The sequence below is a fragment of the Etheostoma spectabile genome, chromosome 14 (genome assembly GCF_008692095.1).
Source record: "Etheostoma spectabile isolate EspeVRDwgs_2016 chromosome 14, UIUC_Espe_1.0, whole genome shotgun sequence".
NCBI classification, from domain to species: domain Eukaryota; kingdom Metazoa; phylum Chordata; class Actinopteri; order Perciformes; family Percidae; genus Etheostoma; species Etheostoma spectabile.
The window spans coordinates 91,772-105,651 of record NC_045746.1 but is presented as its reverse complement, the minus strand read 5'-3'; the positions used below and the strand labels follow the sequence as shown (position 1 = coordinate 105,651).

General features: G+C 38.3%; 1 protein-coding gene across 1 annotated transcript in view; it reads right to left on the bottom strand.

The window, feature by feature from the left end:
• LOC116701449 (CUB and sushi domain-containing protein 3) overlaps nucleotides 1-13,880 on the bottom strand; it is a gene marked incomplete at its 5' end in the record, with an annotated part of 211,419 nt that overhangs the window by 134,626 nt on the left and 62,913 nt on the right.

The following is a 13,880-nucleotide window of genomic DNA, read 5'->3' as shown; positions in this document are numbered from 1 at the left end:
TGTGTGTGTGTGTGTGTGTGTGTGTGTGTGTGTGTGTGTGTGTGGGAGAGTGTGTTTGTGCCTGTGTTTGTGCCTGTGTGTGTGTCTCTCTGTGTACGCGTGAGAAGAGCGAGAGATACCGATTGCCACTCAGTAATACTCAATTTGAATGAAACATGTGCTAACACATCATGTTCGTTCATAAACTAAAAGGGATCCCTCCTTAATTAAACCACACCCCTTTATCCCGTTTGCTGCTTTGACAAAAATACCTTGTGCAAAACACTTCAACACACAGTATAGTAACTTACATGGTTGTCATCTAACTATAGGCAGTGCAACTCAAAATAAAAGCTAAACTTTGTGGTTCGATTTATTTCACTTTTGTATTGAGGTTCAGCTTAGAATGTCCCTTTGTGGGAGCCGAGGGGATGGAAAATCATGTTCCTTTACTGCAGTAAATAAAAATACAGGATTTTGTACTTTAAAAGGGCCACTGTGATACTTCCAGATCACAACTTAATAGAGTTTGGTTTCAAAGCACATTTGGATGTATTTTGATGTGCTATAATGTTCACATATGTAATGACGTCGCCTCTAGCGTATACTCTTTTTTAAGTTGAGACTCTTTGTCGTGGCAGGTTGGCTCAGTGGCAGAGCAGGCACACTGTACTGAGAGGTTTATATCTCGTCGCAGAGGTCCAGGGTTCAAATCTGACCTGTGACGATTTCCTACATGTCTCTCCCCTTTCTCACTTAACTGTCCTGTTGAAAAAAAATGAAAGGCAGAAAAGCCCAAAAGTAATCTTTAAAAAGTTAAAACTCTTTGTCAATAAGTTAAACTAATCATGAACAAATGTAAATTTCCTTTACACCCACTTACACCTTAAAATGATTTCTGTCATGAATTCTCCATTAATGATCTGCCTCCAAGCACATCATGTATCACAGCAGTGAAACACAATACACACATAAACGAAAGGCAAAAACACTTTCACAACCTTCACAGCACTCCACCTACACAAATAGTTCAATGTATTTATCCTGAAACTGGTGGCATAGCTATTCAAAACAAGGGGAAACTTACACTGTGTTTATTCATATTTAACAGTAGAGATTCATACGTCCCTGGCTTATCCATATGTCTTCAGGCCATTTCACCAACAATTATAAACAACTACGGACAGCTGTATTTAAAAATATAGCTCACAAGAATTAATACATTTTCCGTTCCATTGCATTGCAGACATCGCAACAATTTTGAATGCATAAAGCCCATCTACAGTGTAGTTGTCATCTGAGTCCCTAAAAGAAAAAGTAGCACAAATAGTAAATAAGAACATAAATGAGTGAGAAACAATATGTTACATATTTTGGCTGCCTTGAAATTATACTTTTATTTGACCCCAGTGTCAGAAATTAAGAACATTCATCCTGTTAATTATGAGAAAGAGGGCTAGCCCTGATATACTGTAGATCAAAGTTTTCAAACCTGATTGTAAATCCTTTTAGGCAGCCACATTGAAATATCTGGGCCAAACATGGTTGGAAGTCAAATTAGTTTGTATCTGCGCAAATTCATTCACTGTAAAACCTGTCCTGTTAATAGTTTAGATTGGATCCATTGGCTGTTTAAGTAAAAAAAAATGGTTAAGATTGATGACTAATCAGTCATAAATGAAACCATGTTGTGATAGGTGTTAAATCAGCAACAAATGCTTATGAATTTACAAGCAAAAGTTTGACATTTTGGAAAATAGAGTTAGAGACAGTAAGATGAGAAGGAAGTTCAGCAAATATGAGCAAAAACCGAGCCAGACCAGCTGTTTTATCACTCTTACAGTCTTTATGCTAAGCTAAGATAACCGGCTGCTGGCAGCAGCTTTACATTTAACACATACATGTGAGAGTGGTATTTCGTAAAATGTCAAACCATTAATTTAGATGACATGAAATCTGCTAATGCTAATAAAAATGACTACTAGAGGACACAGGACCAGAAGGTTTAATTGTGCATTTTGTAATTTACCAAGTGTCACATTTAATATACGTATAAAATATGTTATTCTCCATAACAACTGATATGTAATGTATGTGTTTAATACACATGTACCTGGCTAAAATGGTATTTAAACTATACAGAAGGTGTAATAGAAATATTAAAGACTGTGTAGGCTACAATGCTCAATATATACCTCTGCCTACCTTGAGTTAATCACAGTGTAATTATATACAATTAGGGAGTGCAATTAGTGGGTGGAAATAGATGTCAGTGCTTTAGACATCCTCCACATCTGATGAACCATTTTGTAACCACAGACCAACAGTTATCCAATATCACCAGATCGTGTATGTAGTACATTCCCTGCCCTTTTGATATAGCAACAGCAGAAAAATGAGTCAACAATGAAAGCCAGTACTGGTAAAATGCAGGCTCCTAAATAACATAAAAGATGATAAAGGAGTAGTTTATAGATTTATGAGCTCATATGAACCCCCTGAGGCATACAGTGTCTCTGTACGCAGTTTGACTAATGGTTCTTAAGCTAAACTTGACAAGGAATAAGACTTGGGGATTTATTTACATAAAAACTACATGGTGTATACTACATGTGCTAAATTCTCTGTATTTCTGGGCTGTAATTATTTCGAGCATTTCAAGATGCGTTCACTTGATCACGAGCAGGTTTGAGAGTCATATCAAAGGTACCATGCAGTCGACAATATCTAATATGTCAGCCTCCCTGAGGGGCATACTGTCTCACTGCTCGAGTTGAATAATGTTTCCGTACCCGTGGTTGACGGGTGTTTCTTTTGTACTGACTGACTTATTTTGTTGCCATAGCATTGGCTATTGACTGATAATGCCGTCAGTTGTTCATTAAGAGCCAATCACCGCCCTGCAGACACAGAAACTCATGAATACGTAATGAAGAGAGATGATGGAGGGATGTGATTGGTAGGTTCTGCCGCAGGGAAGAAAACCGATTGTTCTTACTTGCGTAGCAACGCATAGACACAAGCCAATTTGGCACGCACACAGACACGTACACACACAGCCATACATACATACACTTAGATGCAAACAAACACACACAGCTGCACACACTCATTACATATACAAAGAAGCACACATATTGATAGATTTATCAACTTAAAGTAGATACACACACATACAGAAACACACATTTGTAAATGCACAGACATGTATACAGAGCAGGAGACACACCAGCGGCGACAAAAGTGAGTTTAGACATGTGTTTGTGTACAGGAACACAGACAGAGACATATGTCCAAGGACACAGCTCTCAGCACACATACAGGCATGCACAGCGACACAATTCACAAACACACATATTCACAGCCAGGTGTTGAGGGTGTAGGGTTGGGCATTAGAGCAGAGTACCATGCAGGGATAAGTGTGAACAGAATATCTAATCAAAGTAACCCTCAGTATTTGCTGTACTCCTGATCAAAATGAGTGCTATGTATTTACCTTATTTTTCAATGATAAAATAAAAGGTTTCAAAATCTAAACAGCCTTTAAACATATGTTTGCCTTCACAGCATGGTATTATTTATTTCTTTTTTTCCAGGTTATTTCTTTTGGGCATTTTCTGCCTTTATTTTACATATTTGCATATTTGACATGCAGCAAAGGGCCGCAGTTTGGAGTCAAACCTGGGCCCACTGCGTCGAGAAGTAAACCTCTACATATGGGCGCCTAGTCTACAAACTGAGCTATATGGTCGCCCAGGCCATAGTAATTATTGCAGCACACATGTCTGAGTAAGGAAACAGTGTCACAGAATGTATGAGTGCAGTTTGTCAGGTCTTTGCAGATCTTCTTTACATCAACTTAAAATTGATTTAGAGGTATACATTTGCATTGAAGAGGAAAGCTGCTACAATGTATCACATTGTTGCTATTTTCTGTGCAGGGGTTATTGTAAAAATAGTCACAGGTAAGGGTCAGGGTCAAGATCCCACTGAAATAAAGGAATGAGAAGATAAGTGTGACATTTTCATTATGCTGATGTTGGTGAAAAAAATGCTTTGTAAAAAAAGTTTTGGATGCCGAAAGAGCCTATTGATTTTGAGGTGATGACTGAAGGTCAGTAAGAGCAGTCAGTCCAACACCTCCCTACATTCTGTCACAGGTATAATTCCATCATGTTTCATCTTCCTGTTCCTTCCTAGTTACATTACAGTTAAACAAACTGGAATAATTTCTAAAACCTCAGATAGACCGTCCCTGTGGGCTCAACACAAAATAGTCTCCTGTGTCATACCATAACAATACAGCCGTATTACTGTAATAAAAAAGCATACAACAGCAATATAATTTATTGTGCCATCCTAATCCAGCTGAGCCTTTTACAGGCTGTGCCGTGGCATCCCCTCTTTTGTTGCTTGTGATTTGGACTGAAGGTGCCTCCAACAGCTGCCTCTGGACCACTCAGATAGCTACTTACTTTTATTGAATGATGAGCGAATGAGCAAAACATTATGAGTGACATGAATTCAAGATGACCATGGTTCTCTCTGAGAACACCGAATGACAACCATTACTGTTTTTGTCAATAGGGTGTGAGTATTTGATGCTCAAAACTGAGTGAACATAGCCTGCAGCAGTCCCACAAAAAACGCAGCAATCTGCAGCGAAAAGTCAGACAGATTCAACTTTTGGGGAAACGTAACCTGTCATCACTCAATAATGTAACTGCCGATCAGACTTTGTTTTAAAGCCGTTTTAAAGCACTCATATTATGCAAATTTTTGGGTTCATAATTGTATTTTGAGGTTGTACCAGAATTGGTTTACATGGTTACATTTTCAAAAAACACCATATTTTTGTTGTACTGCACATTGCTGCAGATCCTCTTTTCACCCTGTGTGTTTGGGTCTCTGTTTCAGCTAAAGAGTGAGACATCTCATTTGTTTTAGCTACAGAGTGAGACATCTTACTTCTTTACTATCTTTCTTGAGAGTTGCACATGCGCAGTACCTAGTTAATGATAACATCAGCTAGCTAGTGTTTTTCCAATTTTGGTAAGTACAAGGCAGGATTAGCTGGGAAACTTCTAAACGAGGGCGCAGTTGTGGAATACCTGCAGAACAGGGACATGTAAGTAGTTCTTTTGTAGATAAGCCTGAACTAGTGTGTGTTGTAGCCATGTTTTGCCAATGAGAATGAGTTAGCATTCTAGTGCTAGTATGCTACGGTTAGCCACCTTGCCTTGGCTAGTGACGTAGAAAGCCGTGCAGATTTTGAACAGCTTACCCGGAGACTGAAGGCAGAGGACATTCAGAAACCTGTATCTCACTCAAAACAGGACAGATGGTGGATGGACAGCCCAAATTCCAGAAAAGTGATTTTTTTCAAAATATGGACACCTTAAGAGTCCTGGACGCTAAACAGTAGACAGCTTTGTTTCTATCGCTGCCACAAGAAAGTTTTGAAGTATTATGGAGCGCATAACTGTCCAGAAGTTTATGTAACAGCTGAAGGTTTTCTGCAACAAGCTCCAGCACAAAGTACAATCAGTTGTCTCTTCATCTTTGAAATGAAGCTGCCTCAAGTGCGGTCGTAAATGTCATAATCTATAAATAATCTGATGGAAAAAAAAATTGTGAATTGTAAATTCTACTTGTGTTACATTGGTGGGTTAAAGAGGCCAACAGGACGTCACACAGATGGGCCATTTAAGAGACACTCTTTCCACCGCACAACCCTGCCGCGAATGGCTGGATCATTTCATCTGAATGCAGTTTATCACTTAAAAGCTGAAAAATATGACTGGTGATAGATGTATATCAAAAAATATTACAATATTTGTGGAACAATGCAATTTGCAATGCAACTGCTAGCATCTGGATTTGTGTTCAATTTTAAAATAGAAAAATATGTGAAAATAGAAAATATGCTGTGAAATGCGGAAAGAGATCTCCAAAGCACGCACTGGCTCTGCTTTCAGCCAGACCTCTACAGTGACACAGCTTTAGGGGTGTGTAAATACATGTAAAAGACGTTATCAATCATTTACAATACCAGGGTACATGATCTGTAACTGTACTATAAAAAAGGGACCTGCACAGGTACGGGCTACTGCCCGTACGCCGTGATTGCATTAGCTGCCCCTCTGGCAAAAGAGTTTAAATAAACTTTCTTTCTTTTTTTGCTGTTGTGGCTTCATTAACACGAAAATACGCCCATCATTACTCAAGATAAATCAAATTAAATTTGCTATATCATTCAATCTTGCCTTCAGCGATGCTCTCTGCCCCCAGTCATGTGACTTTGTTTATTTTCTCACACATGGAGCAGCGCAAGCCCTACTGCCTTCACATCAGTTTTTAAAGTTATGGAGAATATGACAAATGCCCTGTGAATAGTAACCAAAAAAATCCACTTGAGCTTTGAATAAGCGGCAACTTCAGCTTGTAACATGTGCATCACGTCACGCAGCATTGCCTTGTATCAAGGTAAAATGCTACGTTATCAACCAAAGCTAATGACATAGCGTACGTTGCAGCAGCAGGCTAACGTAGCTACGTCACGTCCGTTACATGAGTGTGCATTCTGTAGAGAAGAGACAGGCTCAAGGATGTGATGTTTGGGCTGTTGAATCATGCTAGCTTATATGTTGTTTACAGTCAATATGTTACATGAGTTTTCAACCAATAATCAGATGTGACGTTCGTGAAAGTGAAAGTTGAAATGTTAGTTTTGTGTGCTCCTTCACAACAAAGATGACTGAAGAAGAGAGAGACAGAGCTCACTGAAGCAGCTAAAAGATCTGCAACTTTGCAGAGGTGGATTAACAATGTCAGCAGGACAGCTGTGAGAGAAGAATTTGATAATGTCAAGCAACCATCCTACATTATTCATTTAATGTGAAGAAGGAATTTTATCAGGGGTATTTTCTTTAAGTGGGAGTAGGCTAAAAACTTATTAAAAACAAATGTTTCATTAATAATAAATACACAGTAAATTGTGTCTGTATCTATATCTATATAGGGGGGAGGCTGTTGGCTTTTTCCAGATTAGAGCAATAGCTCCTACAACTGTCTGTACATGTCCCTGACTATAACGTTACCTATGCATTATAGCAGTAATAAGGATCCTCAGATGACCCGGTATATTTCTCTCTGAATCATATCCATTCCGTCATTTTTGATTCTGCCCCTCCCTGCCGTTTGCTTCGAATACTGATCAAACTTTCTCCTTTTAAGTCTATTTAACAGATTTAGACATGGAGTGAGGTTCATTTCGTGCTTTTAATCATCGTGTTTTCAGGTAAACTGAGACATCCTGACTTTGAAGCACTGCCAGGATCTCTCCACACTTGTTCTGCCCCATCCACCACCACTTTCTGTAATGTTAATGTTCATTAATAACAGCCAGACATTATTTCTCAGTGTTCAGAATAAAATGTGTACAGTTAATGGAAAGACTGGCAACTATTCAATTAATTAGATGGCTAGTTGGCTGACTGACCCGCTTACTGGCTGACTGCCAGACCAAATGGTTGACAGACTGGCTGACTAAACACTCTGGGCTTTTACCTGACACTGTTAACCTGGCTACTTTCACTAAGTGCAAAAGTAGTACAATTCTGATCGACTGGATGACTTTGTGAATGACAACTACACTGTATGTATGTAGCTGGTTTCTAATGTGTGATGGTGTGCACTGTGCACCATAGATCTATGGTGTGCACTGCCATTTGTTTCCCAAGGCTCCAGATGAAAAACTGCATCTAGCTGTCTGGCAAAATGAATGGCTGATTGTGTTAGCCTACACTCTGATTACTACACACAGTGGGGAAATACTACACAGCAAATGTGCTATTCATAAACTGGGCTTTTTTTATTATGTAGTAATGTAACTAATGTAACAAGTGAATGGTGCACACTTTCACCTTGGAATTAGTCTCTTGCCAGACCTTCCTTTACAGCGCTGCGGAGGGGGGTCTGGCTTGTCCACACAGCATTCCGGGATGGGAGAAAAACGTGCTCTGGTTTAGTGGCATTTCTTTAAACCAATCACAATCATCATGGGCGGGGCTAAGCGCCGGACGGAGGAACGGAGCCACTGCAAAATAGCCTCAGGAAGGAACTTGTTTTGGTGGAACATGTGTACATTTGAATGTCGTTTTCGTCATGCAACAGAAAACTTGGATTGGACAGATAGTCTAGCTAGCTGTCTGGATTTACCCTTCAGAGATCTGAAGAGCAGGTAACCATAGTCGTCATAAATCGAACAGAAATTAAAATTCCAACACAAAGAAAGTGTAAGGGAAGGGACATCTGGCCGAAAAGAGTGATTTCCAGCAGAAATTCCGTCAGCTTTGGAGCAATCCCGGAACGTTATGGATATAGACTACCTTGGAAGTAATGCTAGGCTACTATAAGCTTATTAAAGACATCTTGTGTTTTTGGAAAAGTGACAACTGACCCTCCAAACTCAGTTAATGATAGTGCCCCATGCACACCACTTTGACAATTGGAGATATCCAGAGCTTTACAGGCATGCCGTCCTCGGTTACGGTTGCTAGGCTACGATTGGATAAGCACTGTTTGGGGGATGGGTTACAATCACAGCTTTTTTTTTTATCATTCAATTATATTTTTGTATTTAATGCATATATCTTTTGCAGTTGCCTGTATGAACTGTAGCTGACTCACTGAATGTATGTGTGACTCATTGACTAGGTGTCCACTGCTCTTCCCCCTAGTTCTTGTTATAAATAATTACATAATGAGAATACTTTTCTTGAAAAAAAATCAGAAACTGATGAAAGTTGACCTATCTAAAGGGTAAGATCAATGTAAAATTGTGTTCCCATATATTCTCCTGTGGCGGTTGACAACTTTTGTTTATTTGGCAACATGAATCACTGTTTCCTTGCTTTGGGGGAGAGCTGTTAATGTTTTCATTTATTTTTATTTAACAAGCAAGATGACTGAGAACACATTCCCATTTCCATCTGCAGCCTAAGAGTATTTGCTAGGGGGTGAGACCATACTGTAACCCAGTCACATCTGGAAGCTGGCTTGATCTTCCACAGTGGATCACTACACATGGCAATGCAAGATCTGGGTTCCAGAACTGAGCATCACTCACTTTTACCCCAACACGGTTTTCCCAACCTGTCCAAAGATTGAAACATGCAAACTATAGTTTCTATATAAGCTGCTCTTACTCAAGCTACTAAAACTCAAAATGTGATCTGTAGAAATTAAATGAAAAAAATCAAACTTGTGCCATAAAGACTCCTATCTAATTTGTTGTTTCAGTGTAAATGCCGTTAGGTCTCAAACAATAATTACAGTAATAAAGCTTTTAGCAAAAGTTCAAGCAGGAAGACAATTATCTGTCTAATTTGATCATCACATAAGGGTTCCACCTTAGTTATTATCCAATGACTAAACCGGGAACTGATTTCAACAAATGATAATTTCTTTCCATCACCCATTAGCCTTCCTAGGGAGATGTCAGAAACTCTGCTATTTGTAGGGTGTTAACCCCATCCAAATAGGTCTAATTGACGGGGTCAATATAAAAGTCTTTTGAATTATTACAAAAATAGTATCTACATTTCTTTCCTGATTAATATACTGTTGAAACAATTAATAATTAATACATGGTAAAGATATTGTCTAAAGGCCGACAAGGACTTTGGATTTTTATATTATGCATTCTTTGTGTAGCAAGAATATTTTATACATATTAGTAACGGTTATACACTAAGTATATACTGTACATGATTTGAAATCTTTTGAGCAAGTTGTATCAAGAAATGCATAAAAAGGACGTTTTCAGTCCACATCAACAACAATTGAATAACACATGTCCAAATGTCTTCCTTCCGAGAGACTCCACACTTAAACGTCCTTAAACGACATGAAGTGAGTATGAGCTTGATTAAATTAATTTACAGCACTTCCTAGGGTGACGGACTACATTTATTCTGATTTAAAGTACTAGAGTAAGACCCTATAGCATGTTCCAAAACACACTCAGCAATCACATACTGTATAAGCTTTCTATATGAGGGTGCACTGAAAGTGACTGAAGTGAAAAGCCTTTGTTTATAGATATTTGTAATTACTGTAAATATCATCAGGGCTAACTGAGATATTGAGATTCAAATGTGGATTATGAAAATAGGAGTGATTTCTCCCTTTACAAACACCACCATGTCCTTAGGAGAAATTTGTGAATTGTAATGGTTAATTCCTAATTTAGGTCTATGGCATGTTTTAAAACCTCACCATTGTGAATCATTTTGAAGCATCAATTAAGACTACAAATGGACAATTAACTCTGTAAATTCTGTTTAGCCATGCAGAGGAGCTGCCAGCTTTGTATAACTAAATAGACAAACATGCCTTTCCTGTATCCAAGACAACATTCGCTTCCTGTTCCTCTAAACTGGTCAATAACAGCCGTTTATGACAGCGGGACATTAAAAACTCTCAGTGTTAATAGTTAAATATTCAGCCAAACCTTACTGCCAAATGGCTTGTCCCCTTCAACCACCCATCTCTCTCTGGCTATCTATTGTCTTTTTTTTTGGTTTCATCTCCCTTTCTCTTTCAATCTATTTTCTGGATCTTCACACTGTTTCACCACCTTTTCTCTCTCTTTTTCTCTGTTGTCATTTGTGATGTTCTTTTTTCATTCTCTCTGCCCGTGCTTCTCTGGAAATTATCTGCGGATGAAAATCATTAGCAGATTATTATCAATTCTGAACTTTATCATTTGGGCAGCAGCTAAAGGAAGAGGTTTTTTTTCACACACACACAGTCTGTCCAGCTAGCTGGCAGCACCTAGAGCCAAACGTCTCCCCCTGAGATCTTGTAGCAGTGTCTTATGAACTCTACTAACCTTGCCAAAGCATATTTGTTCATTTAGTCTCTCAGAGACAAATTTGGAATTGTTTTCATACAGTGTTTGCCACTAAACTTAACTAACCCTGCCGGAGGGCTTTGCCATTATAATGTATTCTCCTGGAGACAAGTAGAATTTAGTAGACCAGAACAGCATATGGCTTGCGGGGTAGAATTATAGTCAAAGTAAAACAAAAATAAAAGGATTATCATTAAGTGGAATGGTTTATAATAAAGTAAAGTTGATGAATGTCTTAAGAATGCTAATTAAAGTGTAAATCTGAAGAGGTAGAAGCATAATAAATGCAGTGGAACAAAGGACAATAAAAGTATACTAGAAACAGAATAAAATACAAAATATTATCATCTTTTAAGGTTAATGAGTCCAGAAAAAATCCAATCACCACTCTATATTTGTAAGTTTCCTTTTTTTCAGTGGTTTACAAGTGGTCCTAAGGTATGGAATAAATATGGGATCTATTAATCAGCAAGTACTGGCAATTGGCAATTCTGCGATCAAAATATTCATCTATCCTCAATGCACACTGACACAAACAACAACCATTTCCCAACTTATAGTGAAGTAATGTTAACATACAGATAACAAAAATAAATTAAGGTAATGCATTCATTTTTCTCACTGGTTGGTTTACTTGAATCCATAGGCACTGAAATTAAACTATTTCAAAGAAAAATGGACTGTGTGAGAATATATTCATGGATTCAAAAGTTTTTAGAGCTGTCCTATAACATTAACCTGCAAGATTCTTAAAAAACAATGTGTGACGATTTCAACAATAACAATTTGTTTCTCATTCGGAGTAACTTTTTCAGGCACTCAACCTGTCCTCCTGCTAATGTTTAAGAACCAATAAGGTACTGGAGATGACTGACAGCTGACAGAAGCCAATTAATCAACAGCTTGTTAAGAACTCCATTAATTAATCAACTAACCTATCACACTGAGAACCCCATTAACATGTTGATTAACCTTTTAAACTTATAAAGTTCAATTAAACCAATTAAAAGCAAATCTCAAGGGAAGGGGTTCGGTTGTCATTCAATCAATCAAGACGAACGCCCGAGAGAATCAAGAGAGAGGTAGTTAAGAGGGATGAGGAAAAGAAGAGAGGGAAGAGATGATCAGGGAGGAAAGAAGGGGAGAGGAGGAAGAGGAAGGAAAAAATTAAAGGAGAAGAATGAGAGGAAGGAAAGTTGTGTTGGAGGAAGGGGAAAGAAGGATGAGGTTTAATAACGATCTTAACTTTCTAAAAGGTCCTTTTTTACAATGTACTTTATGCTGCCTGCATGTCCACATTAAGAATACTGGTTTGACGTTAAAATTCAAATCTGCAAGTGGATGTTTTTTTTTGGCATGGTGACATAGTTCACAGTGGCCACTACGAAGAGAACCACACAAACATCCTTCCATAGTGGGCATCCTTTAAAAATCCAACTATTTTTAATGGGGTCACATTCAACCTAATAAGTTGGGCATGCCAACAAATTAGAAAATTATGCAGAGTTATTATAAAATCATGAAGTAAATTAATTGCAGTTTCAATTACTTAATTGACCACAGTCCTGCATATGGCACATGCGACCAAACATTTACATGGGACTAAACATTTGCTGGGTCATAAAGAAACCTGCTTCTCAAATCTAAATATTTAATGAAAGTAATCTCAATAAACACTAAACACCATTTAGAGAAGAAAACAGCTGGAATTAAATTGCTGGTTAAAGAGTTGGAACATTTATATAAACAATATTTTTACACTGATTTCATTAAGCTCTTGCTTAATGTAAAGATACTAAGGTAAATGTAAAGTTACTTTATTGTCACATTCATTCTCTGCATTTAACCCATCCCTCAAGGGAGCAGTAGGCAGCCATTTACAGCGCATGAGGAACAACTCCAGATCTGAGCCAGTGCCTTGATCCAGGACACTGACTGGAGAACCTAGTACATGTTTTTTTATGTTGGGGGAAACCGGAGCACCCGGAGGAAACCAACGCAAACATGGGCCACCATGTCGCCTAATACTAATTTCTACCTTAATAGAAAGTATCTGGGATGCTCCAATTTCATGTGGGGAAACCACAACTTGTCTGTCTGAAGAAATATGAATATCAATTCAAAGATATTCAGAAAGGTTTCTCAGTGATGACAGTGAGAACTGGCAAAGGCCCTACAAAGATGAGCAAATGACCATTACTTTAAAAAAGCACCATGAGTGTTAAACGGTATGTATGAAAAATACACCATTTTGTGTGTGTGTGTGTGTGTAAGAAATAGTGATAATAAGTATTAAATAAATATTGGAATTCAAACGAGAAGAATGCACTAAGAGGATTGCATTCCATTGTATTACTGTGTCTTTATAAAACATGGCATGTAAACACTAACATAATGTGTCTATATTACATGAGAGGTGGCAGGTTGGATGGGTGCACACCGTATTTGTCTTGCCCGAGTATGCCTGGTATTTTGTGAGCTGCTGTGAAATTGCATGTGCTGTGAAGTAAGCGGCGAGGCACAGTAGGGAGTGTGTCAGTAATAATCAAGTGGCACAGGGCAATGTTGGTGTCAAGCATGAGCAGGATTTACACTTGTGCTGCCTGCCTTCTCAGACCAGGTAAATGACACGTGGAGCACGGAACACTGTACTGTTTCCATGATTTTAGTTTAAGCTAGTTTAACTTTACAACAATAAACACACAACAATAAACAAACATTCCAAGTATGTTAACTAAAGTGGATTAGAGGAGCCAATTGGTTGACCATGATTGATGCCAGCCCATAAAACACCTACTGATAGTGTATGTCAATCACACTCTGTTTCCAACTGTACTGCTGGGGCACTACATGCCTCCGGCCGTGACAATATCAAACCCAGCTCCATGCCCGGTGGACATTGTGATGTTGAATGGACTTTACGCATCATTGACTAGTGACTCTTTAAAACTACCAAACAAGAGGTGATCTGAGACTAAAACAA